The sequence below is a fragment of the Bos indicus x Bos taurus genome, chromosome 29, assembly GCF_003369695.1.
Source record: "Bos indicus x Bos taurus breed Angus x Brahman F1 hybrid chromosome 29, Bos_hybrid_MaternalHap_v2.0, whole genome shotgun sequence".
Lineage (NCBI taxonomy): Eukaryota > Metazoa > Chordata > Mammalia > Artiodactyla > Bovidae > Bos > Bos indicus x Bos taurus.
In genome coordinates this window covers 20,741,654-20,769,435 of record NC_040104.1, presented here as the reverse complement: position 1 = coordinate 20,769,435, position 27,782 = coordinate 20,741,654, and the positions used below count along the sequence as shown (strand labels likewise).

Sequence of the window (27,782 nt, the reverse complement as noted above, 5' to 3'; positions counted from 1 at the left end):
GGCATCACCAACTCAATGGACATGAGTTTGAGCAAACTCCAGGAGACAGTGGAGGACAGGGAAGCCTGGCGTGCTGCAGTTCATGGGGCTGCAGAGTCAGACACAACTGAGCGACTGAAAAACAACAATGGAATACCCTTTCCTTCCTCCAAGCCCCCTCCAATCCCCGGGTTATTTTCTTAGGCAAACTTCAACTCATCCTTGGAGCTCTGCTTTGTGGAGGAAGTTTCCTCTGAGAGCTTGCCCCACCCAGTGGGTTAGCATACTTCCTGACTGCTTCCACAGAAAGAGCTCCATGCAGACCACTCTGGGCCCCATCCACCTGCACCTTAGTTGCGTGTTTTCAAATCTGTCTTCTCCTCTATGCTCTCTGCCCCTGGATACATCAGCATCATAGGGATATATCTGCCTTTCTAAAGGTTTTGCACACTTTCCAGTGTGTACTGAGAAAACATCAGGGGCTTCCCAGAGGTGGGGAACACAGTTTCGAGGGAGAGAAGGGCGAACGCACAATTCACAAACAAAACCAAACTCCCGAAACACTGTCAAAAGCATAAAGTCTCTGACGAGTAGCTATTAAGGACACACAGTCGAAATTCACTGGGAACAAAAGGCCCGTCTACAACCACTATTTATCACCCAGAAAACACTCTCATTTTGTTCCATTGTCAGTGTTCTACAGACCACATCTGCTTTTGGACAGAGGGAGGAAGACAGAGAGGGAGAGAGAAATGAATAGAAATGAGAGTATGGGTTTCATTTATTTATTTATTTTACACATAAATCAGCTAATCTGTTTAACATTCATATTAAAGTTGTAATCACCTTTGCACACATTAAAATACAAACCGGTCCCAGTAATAGGCCTTAAGAACAACATTACAATGGCTATTAACATATAACAGCTACCTTATCAACTTACAACATCCCTATAAAATAATAACTGCATCCAGGACTGATTTGAGGAAATTCATTCTCCCGGAGCACTGAAGCCTGACCCAGAGACTGGGGAAGCCAGAGTCGGGCTGCTCTGGCTGCTGCCTCGAGAGGCGGAGTTGGGGTAGCGGCAGGAACACTGGTTGGGGAGGCAGAGCGTTGAAGCTTTTGTTTCAGCTTTATTACCCACCAGCCTCCCTGATGGCTCAGATGGTACAGAATGTGCCTGCAAAGTGGGAGATCCGGGTTTGATCCCTGGGTCAAGAAGACACCCTGGTGAAGGGAATGGCCACCCACTCCTGTATTCTTGACTGGAGAATTCCATGGACTGAGGAGCCTGGTGTGGCTACAGTCTGTGGAGTTGCAAAGACACAACTGAGTAACTACCACTACCACCCATTGGAGCTATGACCTGGGATAAATTTCTTAAGCTCATTAAGACTCAGTTTCCTTACCTGAAAAATGGAATGAAAGATTTTTTTTTTTTTCCCAGTTCAATTCAGTTCAGTTGCTCAGTCCTGTCCAACTCTTTGCAACTCCATGAACCACAGCATGCCAGGCCTCCCTGTCCATCACCAACTCCCGGAGTCCACCCAGACCCATGTCCATTGAGTCAATGGTGCCATCCAACCATCTCATCCTCTGTCGTCCCCTTCTCCTCCTGCCCTCAATCTTTCCCAGCATCAGGGTATTTTCAAATGAGTCAGCTCTTCGCATCAGGTGGCCAAAGTACTGGAGTTTCAGCTTCAACATCAGTCCTTCCAATGAACACCCAGGACTGTTCTTTAGGATGGACTGGTTGGATATCCTTGCAGTCCAAGGGACTCTCCAGAGTCTTCTCCAACACCACAGTTCAAAAGCATTAATTCTTTGGCACTCAGCTTTCTTTATAGTCCAACTCTCACATCCTTACATAACCACTGGAAAAACCATAGCCTTGACTAGACGGACCTTTGTTGACAAAGTAATATCTCTGCTTTTTAATATGCTGTCTAGGTTGGTCATAACTTTCCTTCCAAGTAGTAAGCGTCTTTTAATGTCATGGCTGCAATCACCAACTGCAGTGACTTTGGAGCCCAAAAAACTAAAGTCAGCCACTGTTTCCACTGTTTCCCCATCTATTTCCCATGAAGTGATGGGACCGGATGCCATGATCTTAGTTTTCTGAATGTTGAGCTTTAACATGGACCATTTTTACAGTCTTTATTGAATTTGTTACAATATTGCTTCTGTTTTATGTTTTCCTTTTATGGCCATGAGCCATGTGGGATCCCAGTTCCCCAACTAGGGATTGAACTCATACCCCTTGCATTGAAAGGTGAAGTCTTAACCACTGGACCCCCAGGGAAGTCCCCAGGATCTCTTTGTTTTAGTGTTTTGTTGGGAATCAAAGAGATCACAAGAAGTACCTGGAGTGTGTTGTAGATGCTTAATAAACATTAGTGTGGTAGCCTGCAATGCAGGAGACCCAGGTTTAATCCCTGCGTCAGGAAGATCCCCTGGAGAAGGAAATGGCAACCCATTCTAGTATTCTTGCCTGAAGAATCCATGGACAGAGGAGCTTGGCGGGCTACAGTCCATGGGGTCACAGAGTTGGACAGGACCGAACAGCTAACGACAAACGTCAGGTGCTGAATAGGGGCCAGGGCTGAACAGGAAGCTGCGGAGGACTGGACCAGCTCTAGACACAGTGTACCCTTTCCACTCATTTATTTCATTTACTCACTCACTCAACATTTGTTGATAGTCACAGTTGATCAGATGATATAAAAAATTTTAAAGCATTAGAGTTTCTCTCCTTGTGGGACTCATGATTGAGTTGGTAAGGTATCCAGTAAGCAACAAATAGGGCAGGATACATCACTTGATATAACAGGGTATTTACATCATGTCTGGGAGGACAGAGAAAGGCGTGTCTCTGAGCTGCAAACAGGAAATGACCTCATGGCAGAGGTGAGCTTTGAGCTGAGCCTTGAAATAGGAAGCGTATTTCAAAAAATGATGAAAGAATATTTAGGCTGAGGGAATTGCATATGCAAGGACATGAGGGCATGTTTATATCCAGGGAATATTATTTTTTTCTTTCTTTCTTGGCCAAAGCTTGAAGAGCAAGGAGGAATGGAGAGAAATTGATGCTAGAAAGACAGCTGGTTCCAGACTGAAGAGCACTTTCAGTGTGGGGTGATGGCGCAGACTCAGATACCAGGTGGAGGTGTCAGGGTTCAGTTTACAGACAGAAGGTAACCAGAGGACTTGGCTGAGATGGGAAAGAGTAAATCTGACTTGTATCTTAGGAAGCTACAAGTAGTGAAGAATGATGATGCTGAAGGATGACTCTGGGAAAGAAAGTAAGGAACTTAAGATATTCTAATATTTTGAGAGAAAATGATGAGGATAAGCAGGGTGATAGAAACAGTTGAGATTAAAATTGTCATAAAAAGACAAATGATTGGCTGTGGCAGATTAGAAAGAGGAGGCTGGAGATGATGTTGGTTTCAGGACAAGGTACTGGGAATACGGGGGGATCCTTCACTGAGATGAGGACCATAACAGGGGGTTAAATGATTTTAGTGTTCAGGTGTTGAATTAGAAGAGACAATAGGGTATATATGAGATCTCATGGACTAGGAAACAAAACAACTCACAAGTATATTTTCATTGTTATCTGCTCTCACAATTAGCCCCTAGAACAGGTGCTAGGGGTTTAAACTTGGAACCAGGCAAGACTGAGTTAGAACAAAATCAAATATTTTGCAGATCACTTAGAAACATTAATCCTTAGCACTCCATACAATAGTCAACCATTAACCCAATTGAAATTGCCAAAAACGCTGTTCTCACATGATTTTGTTGTTGTTGTTCAGTTGCTAAGTCATATCCGACTCTTTGGACTCCATGGACTGTAGCCCACTAGGCTCCTCTGTCCCTGGGATTTTCCAGAAAGAATACTGGAATGGGTTGGCACTTCCTTCTCCAGGGGATCTTCCTGGATCAGGGATCGAACTCGCATCTCATCCATTGGCAGGTGGTTTCTTTATCACTGAGCCACCAAGGAAGCTCCTCTTAAATAATGGGCCCACAAATTTTGATGCTGAGTTTTAAATATTTGAAGCCTGGAACCACAGGACACCTTGTAGGATAAACTGTTACCCAAATGTCTAGACAAAGACAAGAATGATGGTGAGTGAGCACCAGAGTAGGTGTTCTTATGTTCACAAGCTTTTCTATTCTGTTTCTTCTAGGGTGTTAGCTCAGGGCCCAGGCAGGCTACACTGACCAGCATGACCAGCTGTTATTTCCTACCAGAGCCTCAAGAAGAACTGAGGGCCCTCAGATCCACTGAGAACACGTGGACAGAATGTCATCACCCCATAGAAAATAACCAGGGGGTGTTATACGTGCTACCTGACCTGCCTTTTAAGAAATCTGTATGCAGGTCAGAAAGCAACAGTTAGAACTGGACATGGAACAATAGACTGGTTCCAAATAGGAAAAGGAGTACAGCAAGGCTGTACATTGTCACCCTGATTATTTAACTTATATGCAGAGTACATCATGAGAGACGCTGGTCTGGATGAAGCCCAAGCTGGAATTAAGATTGCTGGAAGAAATATCAATAACCTCAGATATGCAGATGATACCTTATGGCAGAAAGCAAAGAAGAACTAAAGAGCCTCTTGATGAAAGTGAAAGAGGAGAGTGAAAAAGTTGGCTTAAAGCTCAACATTCAGAAAATTAAGTTCATGGAGTCTGGTTCCATCACTTCATGGCAAATAGATGGGGAAACACTGGAAACAGCGTCAGACTTTATTTTGGGGGGCTCCAAAATCCCTGCAGATGGTGACTGCAGACATGAAATTACAAGATGCTTACTACTTGGAAGGAAAGTTATGACCAACCTAGATAGCATATTAAAAAGCAGAGACATTACTTTGCCAACAAAGGTCCATCTAGTCAAGGCTATGGTTTTTCCAGTGGTCATGTATGGATGTGAGAGTTGGACTGTAAAGAAAGCTGAGTGCCAAAGAATTGCTGCTTTTGAACCGTGGTGTTGAAGAAGACTCTGGAGAGTCTCTTGGACTGCAAGGAGATCCAACCAGTCCATCCTAAAGGAAATCAGTCCTGAATATTCATTGGAAGGACTGATGTTGAAGCTGAAACTCCAATACTTTGGCCACCTGATGCAAAGAACTGACTCATTGGAAAAGACCCTGATGCTGGGAAAGATTGAAGGCGGGAGGAAAAGGCGATGACAGAGGATGAAATGGTTGGATGGCATCACCACTTCAATGGACATGAGTTTGAGTAAACTCTGGGAGTTGGTGATGGACAGGGAGGCCTGGTATGCTGCAGTCCATGGGGTCTCAAAGAGTCGGACATGACTAAGCAACTTGAACTGAATTGTTATATGTGCTAGAGCTCCAGGATCTAGGGCAGAAGAAAGCCCAGGCCCTGGGTAGGTCCTAAGGAAGAGCTACCCTCACTTGGACCTATTTGTTTGCAACACAACTCTGCCCCTCACCTCCCAGTTCTAGGGGGCAAAGGCAATTCCGCTTTTTCCCTTCATGTGGGAAAGCCTTCTGACCTTCACGGCCTTGCTAAAACCATGTGTCTGGATGTCTGAGGATAACCCAGTGAGAGTCAGGGGCTGTTTACAATGGCCCTCCCCTCTGTGGAATGGGCTCCTGGCTTGGTGCTGGCAGCTGTGGGGGGCTTTTCCCTCCACCCCTGCCCTCAGCCCTCCCCTGCCCTTGGCTCCAGGGCTGGTGCGTGGTGGGGCCCGTGCCCAAGGAGATGGCTGAGTTCTGCAACACAGGCTCCCTTGCCAGGCGACTCTGCCAGTGATGGCAGCCTTTCAACGCCTCATTAATATTCAAATCTATTCATGTCATTTCAATTTGAATTCTATGCATATTATCAGATAGAACAAAATGCAAATATATACAAATTCATCCATATGAAGAAATAAATAGGGGGAGCTCTGCATAATAGGATTATAATCATTCTCAGGGCTTGTCTCTCCTTTAATTCCCCAGAGTCCTGGGCTCAGGGCGGGTTGTGATGCTCCCCCTGGGACAGTTTAACAGCAGCATAACCTTTCCTGGACACAGGCCCTCCCAGGGATGAATGCTGTGTAAACCTATTTGAAGATGCTATCATTGTCTGTGGATGGTGTCTCTCCCTGGGCTCCCAGGGCAGAGCTGCGGGGCATTTTTAGGGTGACCGGGAGGTGGACACAGACTCAGAGCCCCATCTGGGGATTCTCTGAGAGCTGAAATTTCAGCTCTCCTTCTCTGGAGTCTTAAGGCATCTGGTGGTGAGGGGAGCGAGAGGGGCCTCTTCCATCTCCAATGGAGGGAGACTTCATAAAGCCTTTTTAGCACACTAATGGAACCTTAAGGCCTACATCTGTGGTCCCCATCCTTTTTGGCACCCGGGGCCAGTTTCGTGGCAGAAAACTTTTCCACGGACCCAGGGCATAGGGGGATGGTTCGGGGATGATTCTCATAAGAAGCATGAAACCTAGATCCTTTACATGTACAGTTCACAGTAGGGTTCCCGCTCCCGTGAGAATCTAATGCCACCACTGACTGACAGGAGGTGGTGCTCAGTGATGGGGAGTGGCTGTCAATACAGCTGAAGCTTTGCTCGCTCACCCACTGCTCACCTCCTGCTGTGAGTCCAGTTCCTAGCAGGTCTGTGGCTGGGAGGTTGGGGACACCTGACTTACATGAGCCGAAGTCGTGTCCATACAATCACAGTACACACTCTGCTTTGCTTGGACACACAAACTCATCTTTGAGCCCACAACCCCAGGTTCACTGCCACACACTTTATACCCACTCCCTGTACCCCCTGCCCAGCCAGAGACTCAACCAGACATGGGGCCCAAGAGAGAAAAATCTATAGCAAATCCAAGGAGGAAAACCCTGTACCCGTGAGTCCTTTGTCTTACACTATTGTTGCTGTTTACCTCCCGTTCCATTTCAGTGACTCTGAAGACAGGAGGAGTACGGGCTATACAGTATTCTCAAGGAGCATCCACTTACTCCACGCGAATGAAGTCAAAGTACATCACTATTAAGAATCATTTAGTGAGGTTTAACTTCAGACTTTAATAGACGCCCCCTAATCTCTTCCCCACGGGACCTAAGAAATGTTGCATCTCGGAGCAGCTCCATTGATTAACGTAAGCATAATTTATACGAAGTCATGGTAGGATATTGTAATAGCCATTCTGTACTAAGCACCTTTTACTTGATAATACCAAAGCACTTTATAAACATAAACAGGATGAAAGACGGTTCTAATTTATGGAGAGTGAGACCGAGGCACAGATTTCTCCCACAGAGAGTTAGGACAGGAATGTTGACCTTTTCCTGAAAAAGAGGACCTCTCAGCTCCAATTTTGACTATTGTCCCTGTGGTTGGTGTTGAGTCCTGCTCCCAAGGCCACAGGTATGATGCTTTGCACCAAGGCCACAGAAGCAGCGCCCAGGATTAAGGTCACCTCTGAAGCTGACTGAGCCCCTTTGTAACCTGGCCAAAAGCTCCCTGGTCCTCACTAACCAGTTCTTGACTCCCAATTAGGCAAAGATGCCCAGTCCAGTAAACACCCTCTAGCACCCCAACCAATCACCTAGCACCAACCTTCCAGCAGGAATTTTCTTTGTCTTAAGGCCATACAAACTGGTTATTAACCTCGAAAACTGTCGGCTTTCCGTGGTCTGTCAGGAGGTCGGCCCGCTGCATTCATAGTGCCCACTTCATCTTTGCTCTTTGTCCTTAATAAACCCCCTCCCTTTTGAAATGTTCTGTGTTTGGAAATTATTTTCCAATCCACACTCAGACGGCCTCAACTGTTGGCCAAATAACGAGCCCCCAAAGATGTACACGCTAGTAAAGTAATGCTTAAAATTCTCCAAGCCAGGCTACAGCAATATGTGAACTGTGAACTTCCAAATGTTCAAGCTGGTTTTAGAAAAGGCAGAGGAATGAGAGATCAAACTGCCAAAACCCGCTGGATCATCGAAAAAGCAAGAGAGTTTCAGAAACACATCTATTTCTGCTTTATTGACTATGCCAAAGCCTTTGACTGTGTGGATCACAACAAACTGTGGAAAATTCTGAAAGAGATGGGTATACCAGACCACCTGACCTGCCTCTTGAGAAACCTACATGCAGGTCAGGAAGCAACAGTTAGAACTGGACATGGAACACCAGACTGTTTCCAAATAGAAAAGGAGTACATCGAGGCTGTATATTGTCACCCTGCTTATTTAACTTATATGCAGAGTACATCATGAGAAACACTGGTCTGGATGAAGCACAAGCTGGAATTAAGATTGCTGGGAGAAATATCAATAACCTCAGATATGCAGATGACATCACACTTATGGCAGAAAGTGAAGAAGAACTAAAGAGCCTCTTGATGAAACTGAAGGAGGAGAGTGAAAAAGTTGGCTTAAAGCTCAACATTCAGAAAACTAAGATCATGGCATCTGGTCCCATCACTTCATGGCAAATAGATGGGGAAACATTTGGAAACAGTGGCTGACTTTATTTTGGGGGGGCTCTAAAATCACTGCAGATGGTGAGTGCAGCCATGAAATTAAAAGACACTTACTCCTTGGAAGGAAAGTTATGACCAACCTAGATAGCATATTGAAAAGCAGAGACATTAATTTATCAACAAAGGTCCGTCTAGTCAAGGCTATGGTTTTTCCAGTGGTCATGTATGGATGTGAGAGTTGGACTATAAAGAAAGCTGAGTGCCAAAGAATTAATGCTTTTGAACTGTGGTGTTGGAGAAGACTCTTGAGAGTTCCTTGGACTGTGAGGATATCCAACCAGTCCATCCTAAAGGAAATCAGTCCTGAATATACATTGGAAGGACTGATGCTGAAGCTGAAACTCCAATACTTTGGCCACCTGATGCGAAGAATTGACTCATTTGAAAAGACCCTAATTCTGGGAAAGATTGAGGGCAGGAGAAGAAGGGGACGACAGAGAAAGAGATGGTTGGATGGCATCATCGACTCACTAGACATGGGTTTGGGTGGACTCCAGGAGTTGGTGATGGACAAAGAGGCCTGGCCTGCTGTGGTTCATGGGGTCACAAAGAGTCGGACATGACTGAGCGACTGAACTGAACTGAAAGATGTCCATCTCCTGGAATACGTCACCTTACATGGTGAAAGGGGCCTTGCAGATACGATTAAATTAAAAGATGCTGAGATGGGAGATTACCGTGAATTATGTGGGTGGGCCTGATGTAACCAATTGGGCTTCCCTGGTGGCTCAGCTGGTAAAGAATCCACCTGCAATGTGGGAGACCTGGGTTTGATCCCTGGGTTTGGAAGATCTTCTGGAGAAGGGAATGGCTACTCACTCCAATGTTCTGGCCTGGAGAATTCCATGGACTGTATAGTCCATGGTGTTGCGAAGAGTTGGACAGGACTGAGCAACTTTCACGATCACGATGTAATCACATATATGTGTACAAGTGCCCATTCAGTTGTGTCTAAATCTTGGAAAGCCTATGGACTGTGGCCGGCCAGGCTCCTCTGTCCATGGGATTCTCCAGGCAAGAATACTGGAATGGATTGCCATGCCCTCCTCTAGGAGATCTTCCTGACCCAGGGATCAAACCTGCATCTCCTGTGTCTCCTGCATTGCAGGCGAGTTCTTTAACCACTGAGCCATCAGGGAAACTTATGTAACCTGATAAGAGTGGTGGGAGGAGCAGATTAAGTTGTAGTGGATGTGATGACAGAAGCAAGAGGTCGAGTGATGCAGAGGAGGAGCCACAAGCCAAGGGATGCAGGCAGCCTGCCTCTGGAAGCTGGAAAAGTCAGGAAACAGATCTCTCTGAGAGCATCCAGAAAGAGCCAGCATTGCCCACACCTTGACTTCTGAGCCCAGCAAGACTCAGTTTAGACTTCTGGCCTCCAAAGCTGTAACACATCTGTGTTGTTCTAAGTCACTAAAGTTTGTAGTGATTTGCACAGCAGCCATAGGAAATTAATACAGCCCTTCTCAACTGAACCAGGGCATGCAGAAAACAATACAAGTAACTGTTTCTTCTCTTCTCCCAAGTATAACACATATCTAGCACCACTTTCGGAGAAGGCAATGGCACCCCATTCCAGTACTCTTGCCTGGAAAATCCCATGGATGGAGGAGCCTGGTAGGCTGCAGTCCATGAAGTCGAAAAGAGTCGGACATGACTGAGCGACTTCACTTTCACTTTTCACTTTCATGCACTGGAGAAGGAAATGGCAACCCACTCCATTGTTTTTGCCTGGAGAATCCCAGGGAAGAGGGAGCCTGGTGGGCTGCCGTCCATGGGGTCACACAGAGTCAGACACGACTGAAGCGATTTAGCAGCAGCAGCACCACCACCACCACTTTAGGGGCTTCCCAGGTGGGAATCTAACTGCCAATGCAGGAGCTGAAAGAGATGAGGGTTCAATCCCTGGGTTGAGAAGATCACCTGGAGAACAGAGTGGCTACCCACTCCAGTATTCTTGCCTGGAGAATTCCATGGACAGAGGAGCCTGGTGGGCTACAGTCCATGGGGTTTAAAGAGTTGCACGTGACTGAAGCGACCTCTCATGCACACATGCACGCAGCACCATTTTAGCTGCAGAGGGAACACACTAACATTAATACAATGGCTGTCTTTCCGGGCATTTGAGTTTCATTCTCTTGATGAGTCCTGTTGAGAAAGGTCTCCTGGCCTCACCTGCTTCCCGAGAAAGCCATGTGGTGTCTTGCCCTGAAAAGAGACCGAGGATCCGAGCAGACCTGTCCTGGCCTTGGGCACCAGCTCACCACATCTGGACATGCTGCACCTGAGGGTGGCGAATACATCCTCTGTGCTTAGTGACCTTCACAGTGATTGAAAACACGCCTCCCTCAGGAACACCTCTGGAGGCAGGTGGGAGAGGATGCCTGGGTCCCTTTCACAGAAGAGGGCCACGACACAGAGGGTGGCAAATGAAAGGCAGAAGCTATGCAGACTGACACACTCCATCCTCTCCCCACGTGCGGAGCACGAGATGCGTGATGACTGGACTAGCAGGGTCTCTGCACAAACCGAGATCACAGGGCAAGCCCTCGCCTTCCAGGAGCTCACAGTTCTGAACGGAAGGCAGACAGGAAAAAGCCACTTCAATACGGGGTGACAAGAGAGCTTGGAAGGAGGCAGGAAGGGCAGCTCTATTTCCTTGTGAGGAGGGAGGTCAGGGAAGCCCTCCAGGAGGCAAGGTGAGCTGACCCTTAGGGTGGAAGTTAGCCAGACCAACATGGGGGAAAGGGGAGGTCCTAGTGAGGCAGGCTGGGACGTGGGACACTTTGCCCTAGTGCCTGCACCTGGACAAATGTATCCTCAAGTAACAAAATACAAAGAAACTATAAGGGACTAAAAATTACTGCATGCATGCCAGTTGGGGCCAATTATCAACAACAAGATACAAGGAAATCAAAAAGCCCAACGCCACTTCTGAAGAACTAGGAAAAAAGCAGGGTACTGCGCATGCTTCATACACACACCACCCCCAAAGGGGTGGGCAGACCACTTAAGGCACCCGTCGAGCCTGAGCCCTGGACACACCCCTACCGTCACTCCATATAAGGAACCAGCTCGGCTTCCCTGATCAAGTGAGAGAGCAAGAGAAACTGGTAGGGGCCCCAATCAAGTCTGGTCTGAATTTCTTGCCTGGCCTCTGGTCAATTTCTATTGATTAAGGAGGCCAAGCACCCTGGTCAGTAACATTTCCAAGGGGGAAGGAAATTAGGTGAGGAAACCAAGACATGTGAGGGAGCAGAGGGCACTCAGAGATGCCCCCAGCTCAGCTGGGCTGGAGTGAAGGGTGCATGAGAGAAGAGGGAGGCCTGATTTCTGTCCTGAAGATCTTTCATCCTGAAGGTGTTGGGATGCCATCAAAGGAACGACAACCGTTTAAAAGACAGAGACCTCTGTGACCCCAATCTGGGACACTTGCCCATCTTTATGGCTAAGCTACTCAAGAACTTCATAATAAAATTTTTAAACCTTCTTCTGTTCAAGTGTGTGCCTTCATGGTCCCCACCTGGGTCGGGAGAGTTAAAGCTGTTCTTTGAACCCTACAGTCTTCTGATCTCTGGGAGACCAGACTATCTGTCTCCCACATGAGTCTCAGCTCCTCAGTCTTTCTGTCTGTCCGTCTGTCTCTCCTCACGAACCTGAGGGTTGCACCTGTGTCTTTCTCCCCCTTCCACTCTCCTATCACGTCGTCACTGAGACATCTGGGAACACGCACAGTGCACACTCAGTGGCCCCTGGAGGGGCTGAGGGTGTCTTCAAATCAGGCACTGGCCCCACGTCTCTCTCCTCCCGTCGTCATATTCATCAGCTCTTGCATCCAGTTTCCTATCGGTGATCCAGGTTGAAGAAAGAGGCCCAGAGGCCTAGTGATGAAAACATCCTTTTTTATGAACTGAAAGCTAAAATGACAGTGAGCAACTAGTAGATCCCAGTTCACAATGAAGCAAATATCGATGTCTGAGGTTGTATTGACCTTGAAGAGTTTTTTTTTTTTTTTTTTTTTTTTTTAAGCAACAACAACATAACAAGGACTCTCAGGGTACATTATTATATACATGTGGAATCTGGACCAAACAGAAAATCCATCTTTTATGGTCATGAGCAACTCTGGTGTACAGCCTTGGCTTAAAATACACATCCCTGAAGCACAGGTGGAAAAAAAACACCCCACTGTCCTGAGCTAAGGTCTATCCTGTCAGCACAGATCATCACAGCTCTCCTGGCATCCCTGAGGGCGTCAGGGCTGAGAGTCACACGGAAAGGGACGATTCTCAGAGTGTGTCTCGGTGATGGCTGGGTAAAGCTGCTATGTTCTAAACTGCATGTTCTTGGCCCTAGCGCTTGTCTGGTTTCCTAGCTCAGGCTGTTGTTGTTGTTGAGTCGCTAAGCTGTGCCCAGCTCTTTTGTGACCCCATGGAATGTAGCCCGTCGGGCTCCTCTGTCCATGGGATTCTCCAGGCAAGAATACTGGAGTGGGTTGTCACTTCCTTCTCCAGGGAATCTTCTCGACCCACAGATCGAACCCAGGTCTCCTGCACTGGCAGGTGAATTTTTTACCATCTGAGCCACCATGGAAGTCCTTCTTAGTTCAGGATCCATGGAAACTCCCAGGTCTATTCTCACCATCAAAGTCATTCTAAGATAACACGATATATTGAATAAAAACTCTGAGAGGCAGCTTTCACGAGTCATCTTGCTTCCACTGGTTGAAAACTGCTCTCAAGGCCCCTCGCTGTTGTTGTTCAGTCACCCAGTCACGTCCGACTCCTTGCGACCCCATTGAATGCAGCACACCAGACTTCCCTGTACTTCACCATCTCCGTGTACTTGCCATGGGAACCTCATGAACTGTTTAAAAGAACAAGACTCCTTGTACAGAATAAGTTAATATATCAGGATTTACATGAAGCAAGGTTGGGTGTGAGGGGTAGAGTGGATCCAGGGCAGTCCGGTGCCAGAAAATGCACCACCAGAAACCTGTTTTCCTTTTATGGACAAGCATCTGTGAAGCTGTTATTTTAAAGTATCTCAGTGTTTACTGAGGGAAAGTCGTGACCTCCACACTGGTGTCTGGTAGACATTCACATTCACTGAAACCTACTCAACAAAAGCAGCAAAACTGTTTGCTATAAAGGTTATTCATATTGGGATTTGAAAATACATTTCCAGTTCATATGGACTGTAGCCCAGCCTCCTCTGTCTGTGGGATTCTCCAGGCAAGAATACTGGAGTGGATTGTCATGCCCTCCTCCGGGGATCTTCTGGACCCGGGGATCAAACGCGCCTCTCTTGCATCTCCTGCCGTGGCCGGAGAGTTCTTCATCACTAGCTCTACCTGGGTTGCAACAGCTCCTAAAGATGTAAACAGCCCTGCCCTGCCTGTGTAAACATTTAAGGCAGACGATATCAGACTCAGACTAAGATGTTGACAGTGTGAGAAGACTAAGACAATTGCACTTAAAAATTTCATTGTTCAGTCGCTAAGTTGTGTCTATTTGTGACCCCATGGACGGCAGCACACCAGGATCCCCTCTCCTCCACTACCTCCCAGGGTTTGCTCACATTTACATCCATTGATTTGGTGATGCCATCCAACCATCTCATCCTCTGTCATCCCCTTCCATCAGGTGGCCAAAGTACTGGAGTTTCAACATCAGTCCTTCCAATGTATATTCAGGGTTGATTTCTGTTAGGATTTACTGGTATGATCTCCTTCTTGCAGTTGATCTCCTTGCACTTAAAAATACAGCAGTGTATATATTTTTATTTTCCTTGACAAGAATTCGGTGGTGTGGAGTTTTTAGAAAATAAATATCTGCTAATAATGAGATGGAATGCAGATTTTGTATTATTATTCACAGGAGAACAGGCAAGGACAGGAATCGGTTTCTCTGGATGATATTTCTTGATTCTGATCAGCTCAGCATTCAGTTGCTTTCAGTTATAAAGTATGGATTTCTATCTGTAAATACCCCTGCCCTGATTTGATGAAGAGGAAAACCCAAGGCAAAGCTCATGTCCAGAGAAGCGGGCATCCAGGTGGATTTGGAGCCCCGGCAACGGCTGACAGCACACTGCTGATGTGATCCGTGTGTTCCACTAAAGGACTTAGTTGGCAGAATAAGAAGGAGGGTTTCATCTTTCACGTGGGGATCTTCCAGCCTGGCATTCTTCCTCTATATTCTTCTGATTCGATCTAAAGGAGCTCTGAAAACTTCGAAGAACTTTCATGTTTTGCTAGTTTATCATAAGTGTCTATTTTAAATCAATATTATGATTTCACGCATGGCCTAGGTAGATACAAGCCATCTTCAGAAATAACTTCTGACACAAGATAAGATGTACCTGCAGCTGGATCCAAAGCGAGGAGAGTCGAAAGCTGAACAGCATGCATACTCTTCTGCTTTCCAAGAGTCCTTTCTATTTCTTCCTAACGACCAGTATTAATCATTTCAGAAGCATGTGGTCTTCTGACATTTTCATTCTTCTAGACTTGACACAAAGGAGGGTTTTGATGTCCTGAGTTTCTTTTCCTGTGGAGTAGCTCCGTTCTCACAGGGCACGGCTCATACCAGGCTAACTTCTCCCTAAGCAGAATGGGGTTTCACTTTTTTTTTTTTTTTTTAATCAATCCACAGAGGGAAAGTTAGGTGGTAGCTTCTCATGAAGAAATTAGCACTTAGCTTTTAAAACGTTAAGCTGAACTGGAGAGCGGTGGAGGTAAAGAGCAGCGCCAGCCATGGAGGAGAGCTTCTCAAATTCTTACTCGTGCTTTTGCATAAGGGGAGATGACTTCTTTCATTTTTATCAGTGCTTTTTCCCAAGTCCTACACGTTAGGAAGGAGAAGGACCAGAGGTGATGCCAGAGGTTTCTGTGGCTTACAAAAGACCCGTGGGACCAGAATTCCTCCTCAAGGGATGGGCAGCAAAGGATTTGGGTCTTCATCCAAATTTCTGAAGTGATGGTCCTATGCTTACTGGACTTCCCTAGTGGCTCAGATGGTAAAATGTCCATTTGCAATGCATGACACCTGGGCTTGATCGCTGGGTTGGGAAGATCCCCTGGAGAAGGAAATGGCAACCCACTCCAGTATTCTTGCCTGGAGAATTCCATGGACAGAGGAGCCTGGTGGGCTACAGTCCGTGGTGGTATGACCTATGGGCAAGTTATGGAATCTAAGCCTTAGTAGTTCTCATCTGCAAAAGGCTATGACAGGCCTGGCTTTTTATCACGTGGCTGAGAGGATTAAGTAGGTGAATGCAGGCAAACTCAGCAAAGGACCTGGCCACAGGCCTCAACAGCGCTTTCCCATGGCTGGTTCCAGCTTTAGATCAGATCAGATCAGATCAGTCGCTCAGTCGTGTCCGACTCTTTGCAACCCCATGAATCACAGCACGCCAGTCCTCCCGGTCCATCACCATCTCCGGGAGTTCACTCAAACTCACGTCCATCGAGTCAGTGATGCCATCCAGCCATCTCATCCTCTGTCGTCCCCTTTTCCTCCTGCCCCCAATCCCTCCCAGCATCAGAGTCTTTTCCAGTGAGTCAACTCTTTACATAAGGTGGCCAAAGTACTGGAGTTTCAGCTTTAGCATCAATCCTTCCAAAGAAATTCCAGGGCTGATCTCCTTCAGAATGGACTGCTTAGGGCATCAATATTAGAGAAACACAAGGAGACTATGAGAAGTTTTGCTTCTTTTCCATTCTCATCAAGAACAGAAAAGCTCTCTATGGAAGGGGCCCAGAAGGAAGACTATGTTTGTAAAAGGAGAAAGGGCATCAAGTGGCCAAACTGAGGGACGGCAAAGCAGAAGACCAAAGGCACAATATCACCTTGCTGCAACACCTTTTCCTATGGGGAAGAGAGACACCTCTATTATTTTTTGGCAAATTCTCAAATTACACAGCTCTGCTTGCCTCTCTGACCTGTGTTAGCATCCGATCTGCAGTTTCAAATGAGGTTTTGCAAACCTGATGCCAATGGTTTTCTTCTCTGACATGAGATGCTCACCCCTATGTGCCAGTGGAGCTGTTAGCAGAATGGACAGAGCATCCTACCTCCTCCCAACCCTACTGCAACCTCTCCCGCCCTCAGGAAGACAGGCAGTGAGGACTGGGCAGATGGCAGCTCTCCTGGCTCCTGAGAAAGTAGTGAGGGACGCTGGTGGTGACTCAGGTGTGGGAGGCTGCTCGGGCTTGAGCAAACCTCATCTAATCCCACTGGCAACTGAGACCTAATGGTCGGCCACACGACGTCTGACCATTTCAGGCAACATAAACGGCCAGTTCCACCAGCCCCTCAGGCTACACAGAGGAGACTGGTGAGGGATGCTCAAAAGATACCTCGTCCTTCCTTTATCTCACAGCCCACTATCTTAGTTTATGATGCTTGTGGTTTGACCCTGAGCCTTCGGTCCATCCTGCTTGTAATTCTCAAAAGGTAAACAAGGCAGCTGCCTCCCCCTGGAAGATAAAGGAAGAGACTAGGAGTTCTTGGGGCCGAGAGGACTCCTCCACTTCCCTCAGACAGAGCACAGGGCATCAGTTACCAGTGCCCACTTCAGGATTTGGTTACCCTGCCCAGAAAGACACACTTTCAAACAAGCAGCCACGGCTCACAGCAATTTTTTAATGGTGACTGTTTCAGTCCAGAGGTAAAAAAACAGAGTGACTCCTCTTGAGCCTGCCCAGGAGATCAGGGATAATGAGGACTAATTTTAGCATGTTTGTTTGGCTTTTTCAGCAGCGGAGGGGAGCAGCAGCAGAAATACTGGCTCCTGGATCATTAAAGGGGCAAACACTTGAGAGGGGCATGGGCTCTCCTGGGGAGAAGCAGGATTCCTGGCTGCCAGCCGCCCGCCTGGGAGGACTAGCCCCCCCCCATCACCCCCAGGACAGACCTCGTTAGCTGAGAGCTCTCTCACCCCCTCTCTCTGTAGCTCTTCCAAGCCTCTTGAGCACTTTTAACTGTGCCCACCTACCTCCTGCCATTCCACGCAGGCATGTATTCCCCTTAGCGCTCTGCCCTCTTATCCATCAGAAAGAGGAGAAAGGAAGGGAGCCTCCTTGGGGAGCCTCTGCCCCCAGGAAAGCCTGCGCCTCCCTCCCATGCCCTCTGCCCACACTCAGCTGCCCCAGCCCGGTGGCCCGGGACAGAGAGGGGCCCTGGTACCCTGGCCTGGGAGCCTCTCTCTCTTCCTGGTACTAAGGGACAGCCCTGGGCCGCCTGCTCTCAGCTCACTCTTGGGCTTTGCAAGCGCTGCTGCTGCCACCATCAGGCAGATGTAGGAACTGCAGAGCTCACCTGGTTTTTAAGATCTCAAAACTTTCTATTTAATGTTCCACCAGCTCTTGACCAATGTGGTCCTAAGACAAACACAGGCCCTCTCCCCACCAGACACACGGACCCAGTGTCTTATGCAAGACAAAGGCTTCAGAGTCCAGCTCCCCAAAGAAATGGCACTTCCTGTGATCGTGGGGTAGACTCCAGCATCCTTAAGCGAGGCACAGAAAAGTGCGGGCCCTCGGATGTGGAGAACAAAGCCACGGGGAGGTTAACTGGCAGTTGTTCTCCTTCTGTGACCAGGACAGTGGGGCAGGGAAGGAAGACGGTCGCTCCCTGTGCAGCACTGGGACGGGCCCCCAGGACACAACTCAAGTTCCTGTCCCCTGCACGCCTGCATGATGAGCCATCCCGGCCCCATGTCACTCTGAAGCTGCCATAGCTCCCAGCATCGCCAAAGGTGACAGGTGGCCTGTCACACTGTGCCGGAGCTGCGACCCCCGTGACAGGTGCAGGTGGCTGACAGAGATGGGCACTGGCATGCGGGAGAGAACAGAAGGCCCGACTGTTTCTTGGGAGGGGTCAGTGGCTGCCAGAGGGTATTTCTCTTGGCAGTGTTCCTGGTGACCCGATGGCCATTCAAGGCCTTGCTGGGAGAGGAAGAGCTTCCTATAGGGCAAGACCATACTTTAAACTCTAGGGGTCTTTCCTCTGTCCTCTGTGGGGGCGTCTCAGCTTCTGCTGTGGTGCGTGGTGAGGTGGGGGTGTCAGACGGACTGCTTTTTCTTTCTTTCACTTTTCCCCACATTTCATTTTTTTGGCCACACTCGTGGCATGCAGAACTTCCCTGACCAGGGATCGAACCTGCGCTTCGCTGCAGTGGAAGCATGGAGTCTTAACTGCTGGACTGCAAGGGAAGTCCATGTTTCAGTATTTCAATATTCATTCATCTCCTATGTGCTGAGTAGTATGTGACACACAGGGTATAAAAGAAATGGAGGTTTTAATCAACCAGCCTTGTGTTTGCTTTCGTTTTTGTCAGAACAGCCACAAAAGGAGTTTCCCAGGTAGCATCTCCTTGGTTGCTATTCAACCCAAAAGGCCAACCTGTCATTTCTCCCTGGCAAGAGAGGCCTGGAAATCTTGAACCCTCAAGATAACGCTGAAAGTCAGACAAAGGAAGGGATCAACTCAGGAAGAGTCTGGAGTTAAAACAAGAGAGAGAGCTGCAACTTGGGGTCACGGTTCAAAGGTCAGCTTCCCAATTTCCATAGGGCACCCCCAATGCCTTCCTCTGTGCCTGGGCACTGAGGACTCACACAGGTTCTAAGAACATGGCTCATCTCAGGCCCCAGCTTAGCAGCCTCTCCTGCATCTGTCCATGTTGCTGATGCGGATCCACCAGCGTCTTGAGATGCACGAAGGCTTCTGGACCACACAGTCAGCTGGATGGGGAGCCAGTGCGGTCAAGCAGCTGAACCTCTCTGAGGTTTATGACAATAGATGATTCTCACTGCTATCATGGTGACGAATGAAGTACCGCTTGTGGAAGGTCATGTGAAAACACTAAATTATCATCATTGTCATCCTGACCACTGTAATTATGGCCGCTGCTGCTGCCACCAACCACAACCCAAGGAATCTGTCTAGTACCTACAAGAAAATGAGCTGGACGAAGAGATCTGTAACCCATCACAGACCTCCTAGATGGTAGAAGATGGTAGAAGAATGTATTGTCTAAATAGCTTGCTGTTAATAGATAATATTTAGGAACTCTTGGAATTCTGATGTCATCTAGGGCTGGAGGAAGCACAAGCTGGAACCAAGATTGCCAGAAGAAATATCAATAACCTCAGATATGCAGATGACACCACCCTTATGGCAGAAAGTGAAGAAGAACTAAAGATCCTCTTGATGAAAGTGAAAGAGGAGACTGAAAATGTTGGCTTAAAACTCAATATTCAGAAAACTAAGATCATGGCATCCAGTCCCATCAGTTCAGTTGAATTCAGTTCAGTCACTCAGTCATGTCCAACTCTTTGCAACCCCATGAATTGCAGCATGCCAGGCTTCCTTGTCGATCACCAACTCCCGGAGTTACTTCATGGCAAATAGATGGGGAAACAGTGGCTGACTTTATTTTTCTGGGCTCCAAAATCACTGCAGATGGTGACTGCAGACATGAAATTAAAAGACGCTTACTCCTTGGAAGGAAACTTTTGACCAACCTAGACAGCATATTGAAAAGTAGAGACATTATTTTACCAACAAAGGTCCATCTAGTCAAGGCTATGGTTTTTCCAGTGGTCATGTATGGATGTAAGAGTTGGACTATAAAGAAAGCTGAGCACTGAAGAATTGATGCTTTTGAACTGTTGGAAAAGACTCTTGAGAGTCCCTTGGACTGCAAGGAGATCCAACCAGTCCATCCTAAAGGAGATCAGTCCTGGGTGTTCATTGGAAGGACTGATGTTAAAGCTGAAACTCCAATACTTTGGCCACCTGATGCAAGGAGCTGACTCATTTGAAAAGACCCTGATGCTGGGAAAGATTGAGGGCAGGAGAAGAAGGGAACGACAGAGGATGAGATGGTTGGATGGCATCACTGACTTGATGGACATGGGTTTTGGTGGACTCTGGGAGTTGGTGATGGACAGGGAGGCCTGGCGTGCTGCAATTCATGGGGTTGCAAAGAGTTGGACATGACTGAGCAACTGAACTGAACTGAGTCTATTCTTCAATCTCCTTCATAGGAACCAACTCTTCCATTATCATTATTATTATTTGCCAGCAGGAGATTCACTTTATTATTATTTTTACTGAAGTATGGTTGAATTACAATGTTGCATTAATTTCTGCTGTAGAGCAAAGTGATTCAGTTGTACGCACATATGCATTCTTTTTAGTATTCTTTTCTATTAGGGACTCTGGACATTGAATATAGTTCTCTGTGCTATACAGTAGATCCTGCTGTCCCTGCTGACTCCTCCATTTCTGATGGCCCGAATTCCAGTCTGAGCCTTTCAGGAGACACTAGGGTTAGCTGTGGACACTCTTGGAGGTGTCACGGTCTCCTTCCTGCACAATGATGCAGGGTTTGGCTTCACCCCTGAGCTTGTCCTGCCAGCACCACCTCCCCCCGCCCTGTCGTTTCCTGAAGAGAACAGACCAGAGTGTAAAACACGCGGGTGGACCTGATGACGTTCTTTACTCTTGAATGAAAGGTTACTTGCTGCTAGAGATCGGTAAGCATTTCTAACCTCTGAGTACAATCATTTAGCTTGTAACCTTGCTGCCCGCAAAGCCAGGGAAGCTTAGCTGCCTCTTAAGAAGAGGAAAGAAATCCCTGGCAGACTGTCCCCAGGCACCTCTTGCTTGTCTCATCCTGTCTCAGTCTCCCTTTTTTATTTACCATTCATCCTCAGGCTGCCTCCACCTCAACCTAGCCTGCCAGGGGCCCCAGAAACTGGAAACCCTCATTCCTGGCACAGTCCGTCTGACTGACAGTCCAGTGTGTAGTTGACCATCCCTGCTTCTGCCTTCTCCATGGTCCCGTCCACATTCTTTATCCAGTCCTTTACTATGCATCTACCTACTACCCTTCTCTGCCTTCCCTCTAGAATCTAGACTAACAGTGAAAGTCATAACTTCCCACTTATTCTCTTGCTCACTTGTCCATCCTTTTACACATTACTATGTAGGAAGATGAGTGAGCATATTTCCATTCAATTCTCCTTTTTAAGCCCCTTGTGAAACACAGGGAGTACCAAGAAAGATAACATGTTGATCCCTCTCTTTTTTTCTTTTTTTTTTGTCCATTGAACCCATAGTATAGAGAGGATTACAGCCACTAATGATTTTTCTAAAGAATAGACTTAATGCTGACAAGCCATCCTCAAAATATTTAGCGCGGTATTCACGACCATTCACAAGCTTCCTCATCACACAGCATCCCAGCCCCCAAGTAAACCACTACTTCTGAACCCTGACATGCCTGTTCTACCTTCTGACTTGTGCACACTCTCTGAGGTACCACCTGGGACCCTCTTTCTTTGCAGCATCGGAAGAACCCTAGACATCTTTTACGATCAATTCACCTCCTCTGCGAAGCCTTTGTTAACACCTTCAGCCAACCCCGCTGTTCTCAGAACACTCTGACTGCTCTGAGCTGTTGAACTGTAATGACAAGTCCAACTGTCTGCTCCCCGACTAGTCTGAGAGCTCCCCTGGGGCAGAAACACACCCTTAGTCATCTTCCCATCAAAAGCCCCTGGCACAGTGCCCACCACACAGTAGGCCCCCAACGAGGGCTGGCTGAGTGGACAGGATGGAGCTTTGGTGTCATACAAAGGTGCTTCATCACAAAGGAAGGAGAAAGAAACGAGGCCCTCTGAGACCCAGACTGCATGGAGCCCCCGGGGAAGAGTGTGGAAAGGCGAAAATGATGTTTGGTAGTCATTGCTGTAACTGTCAGCACCAGATTTCAAATTCTTGTCTTCTAGACATTCGTTAGAAAGAATGTGAACTTGCAACATCTGTCCAGTGAACACAGGCCAAGTAAGCAGACCATCGAGATAATCCGGCCTGATGCGCACACCTCCTTTCAATAGTGACAAATGCATGCCATGGCAGCATTTGTTTCAGTCATCAAATAAACAACCTCAGGCGAAATCTCCTTCACTTTGCCCATGAGGACAGTAACACCAGGTGGAAGATTAGAGGGAAAGCTCATCTCCCATTTCAGGAAAATGGCTGATGTGTTGTTAAGCCCTGGACATCACTACATTTTAGCAGTAAGTGTTGTATGTGTGTGTGTGTGGACCGGGAGTTCCTGGATGGGAGTAGGCTTGAAGTGGGCATGGTAAGGCTTCTGGACTCCTAGGAAAAATCTCTCTGTGGAATGTCAGGAGGTGTCTACATTTGGCTCCTCCCTTGCCTTAATATCCAGCCAAGAGATGGATGAATGTCCATCTCCCAGACTCCATGTCCCAGCCAAGCTGCAACACAAGACTTCTGTAAGGAGCAGCAGTCACTCATGCTGGCCACTATTTCCATGGTTTTAACTCGTTACCAGTGTGCCCAGGGAAAGCTGACATTTATTTAATCCTCATAGTGGTATTGACTGTGTACTCACGGAAACACTGTATGCTTACGGAACACATTTGTTTCCAAGCAGCTTATGCTAAATTGCAGTGATATAAAGGAAACACTTAACTAATATTGACATTTACTGACTTCTAAAAGTATACAGCCAGAATATGCACTTTTACCATTGACAGAGGAAGAAAAGGGGGAAAAAGCATCATATTTGATCCTTAGCTCTTTCAGTGGGTTAGAAGTAAAAAGCTAATGTTAAATATGGTGGTGGAGATCCCCAGTCTATGGCAACTGTGTGTGTTTTGTTTACTCCTCAAGCTGAGCAGAAAGTGGGACCTAGCGTCCTTTGCCCGCATGTGACAGAAGTATTCCAGTGATCCATAAGGCATCTATATTCTGATTTGATGGGCTCACCAAACAGGCTTCCCCCAGGGAAAAGGAGATGACACACGATGACATACAGAGCTGTATACCATCTCAATGCAGTAGACGCGGCATCATTCCCCTAACTGGAAACAAAATCCCACTCCATTTGGAATACCGGGCGAAGTCATCACAGCCTGGCACAGGATGCTGGCAGGCTTAGCTCCTTGCTCCCTTGTGGACAGTGGTGATGTGATATGAAACTTGCCGGTGCAGATGTCCCCAGGGCAGCAGCTCCATGGATGCTGGGGAGCCCACTGACTTTGAGGGATCACTGAGGCCCCAATTATTCTGCTTGGAGAACCACCAATATGGTCAAGATTGGCACAGTGGTGAGAGTCCCTGTATGCATTTCAGCAAGTTTCTGGTCTTGCTGATCTCCTCCAATTAGAACAGGCCTATTCCTGGTGGGGAGGGGGGCGGCAGTGGAATTCAGGGTCCCATTATTTCTAGACTGACCTTGATTTAAAAGGCCTGCACTGATTTTTCACCCAAAAGACATCTCAGCATCTTAGACGGATACGGACAACAGCTGAGAAATGATGCTTAAGTCCATGTAAACCCCTCCCCCCACCAATTACCCAGAGACCCTAAAATGAATGCTCCTGACCCTCCTCCCCAATCCTCCATCACAGGCAATTTTCTTTCCTCGTTCATGTTTCCAAAACAGTTTATCTTTTTATCTCCTTGGAAGAAAAGTACTCTGCAAATCAAAGGAATCATTAGTATTGTTATTATTTTGCTATTGAAATCTCTTGAATTCACTAGGGATTATTCATGTGCTTTTTTGGGGCTGCAAACATAATGCCGCCTAAGTCACCCCCACTGGGCTGAACAAAAAAGAAAAATTGCATCTTCAGGCACACTGCCCTGTTCCACCCGGTCCCCTGCTGGCCCTGGCTCCTACCAACACAGGCACACCAGGCAGAGGGCTCCTTGGTGGCAAGCCTGGCTCACTGCTGCCATGTTCCAGGCAAGATCTGTCTCTGTAACCCCAGAGGGAGGCCCCTGTGGGATCCTAAGTGCAGTGTGAAGGCCCTGACCCCAGCCCACGCCCCTCTCCCCCTGGGACACTTCTCCTCCCTTCTCTATAGGTCTGGCTGGCAGCTGAGAACTCCCCACCAGGCAGCAGACACCGTGACCACCCCCAGACCCAACAGACATGCCCAAGTCCCCGTCACCCAGGATGTCTCTGAAAGAAGAAGTGGTCCCACACCCTTGGCATCTGTGCATTGACTCTACCCCTCTAGACAAGCCATCAGACCACTTGGGGTGCCCGTGGGGGAAGCCTCACACTTATTCCTTGCCCCATCCTTTGTTCTATGACATTTCTGGGTAATGATAAATGCTTCCAAAGTTGCTGCTCACTCCCAGTTTCTTTTTCTAACGCCTTCTCAGCCTGTACCCCCAGCGTCTCCTCCATACTCCTGGCTGCCTCAGACGTGCTCATGCTGTTTTCTAAGCCTCCCCACCAAGGGAGTTTCTTGCCAGTTGAAGCCTCTGGCCCTTGCTCCTCTGTTCTCATGCTTCCTGTCAGCCCCAGCCTGGCCCCCTTCATCCTGGCCCCTCTCTCTTCTCACACCCTATTTTACCCTCTCTCTGCATGTCGCTCTTCTATTTCCCTGGAGATTCACATCACCAAGAACCTCTGCCCCTCTGATGGCCATCTGACAGCCCTTCTGGTGATTTCTGCCAGCAAGTCAGGACAGCAAGTGGTTGAGAATCTTCCCAACAGGAAGATGGCACCCCGGATTAATCCTCAACTTAGAGATGCCACTGATGGGCAAGTGCAAGTTTTCGCTTTTGCCCCAAAACATCCAGAGCAGCACGGCGCACACACAAAGCCAATAAGAGAGCGGACTCCCGAGAATTAGAACTTTCAGACCCATCAAGTCACCAGGCAGGACAGGACACTCTGGGATGCTAGAGCGAAGCGTCACAGAGCAGGCAAAAGGGCGTGTTTCCTAGGAGCGGCCGAAGTAGGAGGCGCTGAGTCTGTACCACCACATGTTCCCTGAACAGTCTCAGAACCTGAGATCTGACAGGAAGCAGGGTGTCCCCAGTCCTGCTGGGACATCGTCCCTCTAAAGACATTTACAATGTGGACGTGCAGGCTGGATGGGCCAGGTCTTGAAGATGAAGGAGGGCAGAGAAGGAAATCGTGGTGGGCAAACCAAAATGATAAAGGGAAAGACAGAACGAGTTCCAAGCGTGTGGATGACAAGAGAATCAATTCCTTTTCACCCAGGGGCAGAACATGCTTCTTCTCTGCGGGAGGCAAATTGTGCTGTGACATTATCCCTCTCTGTATGGAGCATGCCGTCCTGACAGCGGAGGAAGAGGCAGCCCCAGCAAGGGAGAAACCCACAAACAGCAGTCGCTGACACCTCTCCACTGCCTTGTGGGGAGCTGGGCCCGGGGACACCAGCTGGGCGGGAACGGAGGCATGCCATTTGGCTTTTCTACGGCCACCTCAAGAGTGGCCAACACATACTTAATCTCAATCTATCTGAAAAGCCCAAAGTTTACAAGATTAGGGGTATAGTATATCACTAACATAAATGATACCCAAATTTCACTCTCTAAAGAGGGGGTATGAAAAAAAAGTAACATTGAATAGACATTCGACAAACTAAAAGAGAAAGGAGGATTGAAATGACTCTAAGAGTTGACTTAAGTGTTTTGCTTTTAAAGTCTTCGGAGTGCTGTTTGGAGCATCCCCTCTGTATGGGACACATGAGAGTTGTTTCCAGTGACTCCAGAATGACATGCAGGTTCCCATTGTGAGAGGCGTGGGACAGCAGACGGATGTGTCAGTAGAGGGCCACAGAAAGCCCTTAAAAGAGCCCTGGGCATTTGTTTTCTCCAAGTCGAGGGCCATCCCTGAGTCTCAGCACATTTCCTTGGAAAGCATCCCGGGAGGAAGGCACGCAGGAAGTGGCATCTGATGGCGTGGCTCAGTGTGTGCGTCGGGTGGGGTGCAACCACAGTCAGGGGGATGAGAGAGGGCATCACTCAGAGCCTGGGGAGGGGGGCTAGTCCCCTAGTGGCCTGTTGAAAGTGGATATGCTCTATCTGATACCTTGATAAATATATGGCACCAGGCAGGGGTTGGCATAGTATATGCCTTAAGCATACATGGGTAGAGGGTCAAATAGAACTCTCTGGGGAATTCACAAGACTACAAACAACATCCACATTCACATCAATGCCCCCGATCAAGTCAAAAGATCTTCTATCCCAGTGAAGTCCATTAAATGCTGTCCCACTTGATCCTTCATTCCTGCAGTCAGACACGGTCAACTCAAGGACCCTACCGTACAATGTTCAGTAGTGTAGAGGGTTCTCATTGGCCAGGTCCACTTAGGTCTCCTTGTCTTTCTTTAGACCTGCTCTGGAGTCCAGGAATTCTCCAGAATTCCCTGTTCTGGAGTCCTGTGGACTATGCACCTACCATCTGGTAGGGTGGGCAAAGCTGGCCAAGCTCAGAATAGTCAGGAAGAGCAAGAAACTCTGAACTGCACGATGCTGTGGTTCCTTCCCACTGCCCTCGGGGCTAAGAGTAGAAGAAACAGAGCATTTAATCTCCATATATTTAAAGATTTATATGAGCAGCTCAAAAAATAGCTCCATACCCAGAAAGAAATAAGCAAAATAGAAGATGGACGCTGCGATGATTCCAATAGTCAGAGAACCACTTAGACAGCTACAGGCTTCTTGTGTCAACCTAGAGGAGAGTCTCAGCTCAACCTTCTAGCACAATCAGTGGGCACAGTAAAACGTGCAATGGTCCGGGGAGCCTGGGTGTGGGACGGCCAGTTAGATCCTCTATTTGGGGATTCTACATGCAACTTCCTGAGTGAGTGAATGGTAAGAGGTAAACGAGGAGAGAGAGCATGTGTGCTGCTGTGTATGTGTCTCCATAAGTGAGCACAAACACATTCAAGAAGGAGGGTCATCTCCCCAAGTGGTAATAGAACCCAAATTGTTTCTATATCAGTGTTCTGAGATAGTCCTTATTCATTCAGCCTGAAAACTCTGGGGAAGGCAATTTATCTTCCTGCTGTTGTAGAGAGCCCTGGTGAGAGGCAACACAACCACATGAATACATGAGTGTGTGTGTGTGCATGTGTGTGAGTGTGTACATCAGGATTATATGCAATCAGGGACACATGCACACCCAGGTGGGGGAAGGGCCCCCAGGTTAAATCAGGAGGGTCAGAAGCAAAGTTTGACAAGGGGGAAATCTGCAGTGACCACAAGCACCAGCGGAGGAGCCGGGAAGGAGGCATGGGTTTCAGCTTTCATCAGGGGGAGGCATGGAGACATGCTGTTTGCTTGCAAAGCCAGCCACCCATAGCGGTGCTGTGCTTTCTGGAAAACTTTTACCCTTCATTTAATCAACAGATGGATGTGCTCTGTTGTGGATTTTTCTGAGAGAGTCCTGTTCC

The 27,782-nt window shown here is 47.7% G+C and overlaps 1 protein-coding gene across 2 annotated transcripts in view; it reads right to left on the bottom strand.

Annotated features, from left to right (window-relative positions):
* KIRREL3 (kirre like nephrin family adhesion molecule 3) overlaps positions 1-27,782 on the bottom strand; it is a 604,188-nt gene that overhangs the window by 575,392 nt on the left and 1,014 nt on the right. The gene's annotated exons all lie outside the window — the stretch shown is intronic.